General features: G+C 37.1%; 1 pseudogene; it reads right to left on the reverse strand.

Moving 5' to 3' along the window:
* Positions 1-543: 543 nt before the first annotated feature.
* On the reverse strand, positions 544-1,163 carry LOC113187873 (Golgi apparatus membrane protein TVP23 homolog B pseudogene; annotated as a pseudogene).
* Between the last annotated feature and the right edge of the window lie 7,094 nt (positions 1,164-8,257).

Genomic DNA, 8,257 nt, shown 5'->3' on the forward strand with positions numbered 1-8,257 from the left:
TGGTTTTCACTTGTGCATGTCTAAGGTAAGCAATTTCAACATGAAGTATGTATTTTAAATTAACAATTTTTTTTCTAACTTTTTAACTCATACACAAGCCAAGTGCTTACTCTTAATCATGGAATCAACTTATTTCTGAAAATAACCTACAGAAATAATATGTAAACACACATACCTTTGAGACAGACTCAGAACATCCTATATTCTATGGATCAAAATGCAAATATCTCTGTAACATATGTAAACTAACACATTAATTTGGGATATACTGATACATTACTATATGCATACATGTGTACACCATAAAATAAATTCTGGCAATATTCTTAATATCATACTTCCCAGCCTCAACTACTAGAGAAAGAAAATAAAAACTTTGTTTTAAAAAAGAAAACAGTTTTCATCATAACTTTGTAAGTGAAAACAAAACAAACAAAAAACCCAACGCTCCTCTTTGCAACTGGAATGAGCTCTAAACAGTGCATAATTAAGAATCTCTTCGGCCATTCCCCAATATCACAGAAAATATAACTTTCTCTCTATTCAAGAAGTCTGATCATCTCTAGTGTTTTGTTTTAAAAATTGCTTTCCATGATAGGAGGCAGCCATGCTGGTTAAATTCTTCCGGCTGCCCACTTTGCACCTGATATAACCATACAGGTTGGCACCCTGTAGTACCACATCCATGATAATCACAGCCAACCACTTCACTCTGAAGGAGAAGAGAGCACTAAAGGCAAATACCACCCACAGCACTGGACAGGCAATTAGTCCTAACCAAAAGATTCTTGATTCAGCCTCTGAAACAGTTTTATTCTCCTGAGGAGATGCCTTCCTGGACTCAAACACCCTATGACTCTTTCCATCCTCATCAATATGATTCCACCACTGAAGGCCTAACCATCAGTCTACCTGTGACATTCTTTATTGCCCAAAAGTCACATGACAACAACAAGATAATTGTCACCATACAGGCAATAAAGCTGCTGCTGAGCAATTCACAGAGAAGGTAGACTATAATGGCACTGACTCGGAAGAACAAATGGAAAAAATGATGCCACTGGATGTTGGATTTTGGATTTTCTTGGTCTAGTAGTTGTCTCTTCTTCTGCATCAAACAATGAAACATCTTCAGTGTCATCATTGCTGTCCTGAGACAACATGGTGACCCTGCACTAGCCCCACTTCCGGGAACCATGTCCGTGCACCAGCTGCCAAGTCCAGTCTGCAACTTATGTGGCCTCCTCAACTCCAACTTATTCTTCTAAGTGAGGAGGGTGGAACTTGAACAAGAGTAAGCACAAAGGACTTTGCTTTTTTAAAAATTTAGTATTTAGTTATAGGTGGACATAATATCTTTATTTTTATATTTATGGGGTACTGAGGATCGAACCCAGTGCCCCACGCCGAGCCACAACCCCAGCCCAGATTTTACTGTTTTTATTAAATTAAGACTAAAATAGACTTAAAGAAGCCTCTGAGAAGCCATTTACCCTCATGATCTGAATTCCTGGGTCTCTTGTTTAAACAAATGCATTTCTACTTGAGGAAAGGTCCCTTCATGCCATCTTTCTTCTGGACATAAAGTCATTTAGCTCTTGCTGAATCTGTATGGTCAACGAACTTACAAAGTGGAAGTTATTTTTAGATCCTGTGTTTGGGCAAAGCATATTGAAAGGTATTGTGAAGTTTGGGAAGAGAGAAAATGAGATAGGAAGGATTAGTTGGTGTGTGCACTTTTCATAAACAGCTGGGGCTATGAGCAGAAACTCTTTAAAATTGCACATCTGAATGTAGCATCTGGTGTAGTGGGAACAATAGAGCTCTGGGGACTAGGGAAGGAGAGCTTGTCAGATTTCATGTAGTTTTGACACCAGACCTTAAGAACAGAATTACCAACAAGCAATAATAAGATGGGGTGTAGCCTTAGAAAACATAGTCAATAGGACTTTAGCCTGAATGAAATGCATGTAGATTGTGATCAAAGAAGGAGGAGATGGCAGAGCCATAAATCAGTTTGAGAGCAGTGTTTTTCAGGGTGTGAACCTGAGACCATTAATGTCAGCTATCCCTGGGAAATTGTTAAAGATGCAATTTCTTGGTTTCTAACTCAGATCTATTGAATCAGAAACTTTGGGAGGTAGAGCCCAGGAATGCGTGTTTTAGCAAGCCCTCCAGGTGATTCTGGTGCATGATCAAAAGTTGAGAATCACTATTTTAGGGTATCATGGCAGTTTTTCCTTACCGAGTTGTTCATCTGCTATCCCTACAACTGATTGTTTCAGGTCTGTGAATGAATAAATATGTGTCTAGAAGATTAAAACAAGTAATGGAAGAACCTGGAAGGGATTTGTTTTAATGTTATTCTAAGATATTAAGTTACCCTTTCTTGCATGTTCCTTTCTCTTTTCAGGCCTTAGTTATCTGCATACCCTGACTCTTGAAAGATGCCATCATTTTAAAAAAATATTTATAGTTATCCATGGATCTTCTATCTATCTGCTTATTTACATGTGGTGCAAAGGATTGAATCCAGTGCCTCTCATATGCCAGGCAAGTGCTCTACCACTGAGCCACAACCCCAGTCCCATGTCATCTTTTTTTTATACCACAGTGGAACTGTGTTGTCCGAAATGGTAGCCGTGAGTCATATATGGCTACTTAAATTAAAACGATATTAAATAAAATTAAACATTTAGTTCTCAGTCTTTAAGTCATATCCATTGTTCATCTAGCTGCACATTATAGGTAATAGCTACCGAATGGATAGGGCAGATGTAAAATGCTTCTACCAGCACAGAACTTCTGTAGAATTCCTTTCATTTCTTGGATACTAGTAAAATTATCTCTGGTAGTGTTTGCCAATTTCTGTGGTGTAAATACTTCCACCATTACTAATTTCAGGGTACTGACATGATGTCACTGAACATGGACTTGGAGAGAAATATACACAATCAACTCTTGGGGTCAAAGGTAAACTGGTTTCAAGTCACCATTGGTTTTATGAAAAGAATTCTTCCTTGATGGCAGAAAGTGCTGGCTCTGTTCTTCACATTCTAATTTTATTCTAAAGTGGGAATGGATTTCCAAAAGTAATACAAGCAGTATACTAAAAGTGGCTAATAATTCAATTGACTTAATTGTATTTTGTGTCAAAGATGGAAATATAGAATATGCAATTTAGAAAGCCTTTCCTATGTCAATGGAAAAACTGCTTAAATAAATTTGGGCTATGCATGTGAAACTAAACCATGCAAGATGCCAAGAGGCACAGGTCTTAGTCTACAGTTCCATATTGAATCAGCAGTGATGTTCAGTGATGATTTATATTAGTAGAGGTATTTTTTTTTCATGTTTAAATTTTTATTTTAGCCAATGACGTTAGCATCGCCTAAACACATCTTAAGTGTAGAGCAGGTTTGTCCTCTTTTTGAACAATTACAGTTACCAAAATTGAGGTGCAACATGAGTGTAATTCATGAAAGTAGGAGAGGAAATGGAGAAAGTTTTTTTTTTAAAGTAAACATAATTTGCATTTTTTCACTAATTACTAAACAAGAGTACAGAAGAACACACAGTCTTGGGATCTGATACAACTGCATTTGGAGTAAAAATTGGGAGTTCATAACCCACTTCAATCTAATGTATGAAATATGATATGTCAAGAGCTTTGTAATGTTGTGAACAACCAATAAAAAAATAAAAAAAACAAATAAAAAAATAAATAAATTTGAATTCTAGTTTTGATAAATTCTAGGCAAATGATATTTGAGTTAAGTGTTTAACATCCTTGAATCTTAAGTTTCTTCATATGTAAATAAGTAGAGGTATTTATAATCTAAGTTTGTGGATAGTAAACAGAGGAGTGTCTTGCTCACCAATTGAAGAGTAGGCTTTTGCCATGAACGAATTGCAAATATACTGTCAAAAGTGAGAAATATGCTTAATTTAAAAATATTTGCCATTAAAAAGTGCTTTGAAATACTTTGGAAAGACAGAAAATTTACTTTAAATTGCGGATTAAACAAGACTCAATTTATATGCAGCCAGGGCTAGATTTTTAGAATCATAATCAGACTTGGCAGACTAGTATTATCTAAATTTTTTTTGTGTGTGTAGTTATGGTGGGGGTTTGTGTTCATGAATAAAAAAATTATACATAACTGTTATGGTTTAGATGTGGTGTTCCCCAAAAGCTCACATGTGAGACAATGCAAGTAGGTTTAGAGGAAAAATAAATGGGTCATAGCCCTAACCTAATCAGTGAATTAATCTCTGATGGAATTAATTGAGTGGTAACAGGAGGCTGGTGGGGTGTGGCAGGAGGAAGTGGTTCATTGGGGGTGTGGCTATGGGATATATATTTTGTATATGGAGAGTGGGGTCTCTATGTTTCCTGATCACCATGGTGTAAGTTGCTTCCCTCTGCCACACTCTCCTGCCATGATGTTCAGCCTCACCTTGAGCCCCAAGAAATAGAGCCAGCCTTCTGTGGATTAAGACCTCTGAAACTGTGAGCCCTCACATAAATCTTTTCTCCTCTATAATCATACTGGTTGGGTCTTTTAGTCACAAGCAGTAAAAAAGCTGACTAAAACAATAACTAAACTAACAACTCATCTGTTAGAGAGAAATATGCTTTAGTCCATGGATTTCATGCCCAAAATACTTGCAAATGGCAAAACTAAATGATTCTTAACTTCCTTTCTTGAAAAGGAAAACTCCTAACTCTGCTTTTGTTACTAAAACTTTCTTAATTGTGGCAGTTATAATTGGACGAGAGTTAGAAGTCAAACTAATGACCTAGCTGAGCCCATTTATTTCTGCAGAATGATTATACTCATTTTAGGTCAAATTGGGTCATTTTCAGGCCTTTGGGAGCGTGCCATCCTAATGCTGGTCCAGTTAAAGCTGGGTGTCCTTGAATGACAGCTGCTAAAAATTCAATCAATAAGTGGTGTCCAAATGTCAGAGAGAGTAGTGCAAAGTGGGGACAGCTTGAGACAGTCTGCATGGTTTGACTGTGGATAGTCGAGTTTAAATTTAACTTAGGAAAGAAATAAGTCAGCATCTTAAATCCTCAAACATTACACACCATCTAGTCAGTGGACTTATTAAAGGTCAAGCAATCAATATGGTTGGCATTAGCAGAGATAGGTTACAAAAGGATGTTTTAGTTCTTGAAATTGTTTTTTACATTCCAACATACAAAAAGGTAGGCAGACTGTCAGTTGGAGTAAAAGAACTTGTACTTCAGTGAAAAGCTGATCATTGGTCAAGAAGCTACCTTAGATTCAGTTCACTTGGGAAGAAATGGGGGATCTTAAATTGCTTCCATGTTTGTTTTTGTCAATGGTTTAACATTTTGAACGTGCACCTGTTCTTTTGGGAAAATTAGGCTGCCTTGTATATTGCCAATCCAGGAAGAAGGAAATACCAGGGGAATCATATTATGGTTCATTATGTTGCTTCTAGTCTTGATTCAGACTAGGAAAACATTAAATTGAAAGAGAGAGAGACAGAGAGAGAGAGAGAGAGAGAGAGAGGGAGGGTGGGCGGGGGGGGGATAAGATTAAGCTTTGGCCCTTGCTCTTTGCTAAATTACTTGAATATGGTAAAGATATTTACTAAAAATATTAAGTTTTTCCACTTAATTACATTTATAGATTTACAAACTGAAGAAAGAGGAATCTTACAAATTTTCCACTTCCATATGTTTCTAGGGAGGTGTCGGAATAGTTATGGAATGGGAAAAAATGAAAAATAAAAGTCTGAGAAGGAAAGAAATGGTGATGTGGTTTAAGCATTGTTAAATAGAGAATGATATAGTCATGAAATGAAGATATTCAAATAAGATAATTCAGCTTGGCCATTTGCAACCCCCAAATAAAAAGTTTCTTAGTTCCTTTTTATTTGCCTAGTATGTGCTTTAATTTTCAACTAGAAAGACCACTATTGCAGTGGATCAAGAAATTAACTTGTATTTACCTAAGGTTTTAGACTTCATTTCATTGTATATAACTAATTTTTTTAAAAAAAATTAGAAAAATAGATAAATATATATTATTAGACTAAAGATTGTGATGTATAGGAGAAAAAAAGTTAGGAAATATGCCCTGAGTTTTCTTAGACTCTGGAATGCTCTTGTATGGAGTTTGGATGAGGTGACAATGAAAACCCAGGCAATATCAGGAGAGTCACTACTTGACAAACCCAATGGCAGTAGATGGAAATTTATGTCAGATGCAAGGGCTCTGGAATGACATTTTCAGTTACCTGGGGTGCTCCAGGTCCCATAAGGGCAAAAGTTGTCCTTAAGGTTTGATTTTATTTTTTTATTACTCTCTTGAAGGAATATTTTTTTTTGTAAATCACCCATTGAGACTATTGTAAATTATGGGGAAGTGGAGAGTAACTGAGTGGATATTACTGACTTCTTTTCTGGGCCTATAGTAGATTCCAATTATAACCCCATTTTTTCCTACCCCTGTGTTCATACTCTTTGCTTTCTGACGGTATTTCTCTCAATAAAAAGGGTCTATTTCCCTTGAATCTGGGCTTATCTTGTGCATTGCTTTGACTAGCAAATACAACAGAAATGACAGCATGCCATTTCTGAGCCTAGTTCTAAGAAAGCATTATTTGTTTTAGTACATTCTTTTGCTGAGAACACTGTCATGAGAACATTACTGGTCTACCTTGTGGTAAGAGACACAGTCTTAGTAGTCCCAGACATGAGAAAGAGTCCAGGCAATATCAGGAGAGCCACCTACTTGACAAACCCAGAAATATGAGCTATGTGCCCCTGATGTTTTGTGACTATTATACAGCGTTATTGTATCAATAAATAAACGATATAGAGGACTACCTTCCAGATTGTCTAGAGGTATGGATTTCTGATTAATTCTCCGTGGGACCTTTGATGCTTTGTTAAAACAAACAAGAAGTCCTTTAAATGACAGTCTTGCTTAGCCCAGGCACCTCCCACAAGACATTTATCTACTGAGTTGATTTGACCTGGGTCAAAGGTTTCAGCCCTCTCTTGGTAGTGGCCATATGCAAACATGTATTTGTGTGTCTCCCAGTCTGTCAGATAGACAGATATCTAGAAGTTATCAAATTCATATTCACATAGGACTTTTGGTATCAGCTTTTGCAAAATTCCAGTATCTTTAAGCGCTCACTCCCCTTGAAGGTTAGCGATGGCTTTATAATGGCTACTGGCATATCTGTATTTGCCATCATGCAGAAGAACAAATCGTCAATAGTATATATTTTGGGGAATTTGAACAAATTTTCTATTTTGTCAGGCTCATTTCTGGTGTATGTGGAATGAATCCTTATGCTATCCTTTTAAATCCCATTCCATTGTCTTCTGGCTTTATTTTACCTCCACTCCTTCCTCTTACTAGAGAAAAGAATGAAATATTGTGGAAGCCCCAGGGGTTTCTGAATCTCTTAGGGACAGGCTTTTATCTGTGAAGAGCAGGGGAATTTGATTGAAAATAGAGGCTACTTATGATTCATTCAGAGGAAATTTTCCTCTTCATCATCTTATTTGCCTAGTGATTTGATCTTACACGACTCTTCAGAGCCCACTGTGAGATGACTTTGCTTCAGCCACACTGGATCTTTTTCAAATATTTTTCAAGGACAAACATCCTCCCTACAGGTTTCCTCAGCCGCAATGATTGTCTTGTCTGGGGATTGTATTCTGATTAATTCAACTTTAGCTTCCTTACTGCTTCAGTGGATTCCAAATCTGTCATGGTTAAAAACAATACTCCTGGGAAGTTTCATGAAAGAAGTTGGAGGGAACAGGTCTTAGGATTTAGTCTGCATAGCAACCTTTAGAATGTGATGGGGGGCTTTGGTGCGCAGAGAGCAAGAATGGAAGAAATGCCAAGTTCTTACAGATTCGTGTGCATAGGTCAGGCATAATTCAGGAGTTTTGCAGAAATTTCAGTGATCATTGCTCTGCATGGAGGTTTTTCTCCCCACCTCCCTTCCCCAACCCAGTTGACTGGAAAGAGGTAAAATGCAATGAGCTAATGAAGCCAGCAGGGGGCGAGCGCACCACAGCCACAAGCCACAGTCTCTCTCTTTTTAATATCTATATTTTTTAGTTGTAGATGGATACAATATCTTTATATTTATTTATTTATTTTTATGTGGTGCCAAGGATTGAACCCAGGACTTCACGAGTGAGGGGCAAGCACTCTTTACTGCAGTTGGTTTGGATCCAGTTTCTCCAAAC

Source organism: Urocitellus parryii, chromosome 3, assembly GCF_045843805.1.
Source record: "Urocitellus parryii isolate mUroPar1 chromosome 3, mUroPar1.hap1, whole genome shotgun sequence".
NCBI classification, from domain to species: domain Eukaryota; kingdom Metazoa; phylum Chordata; class Mammalia; order Rodentia; family Sciuridae; genus Urocitellus; species Urocitellus parryii.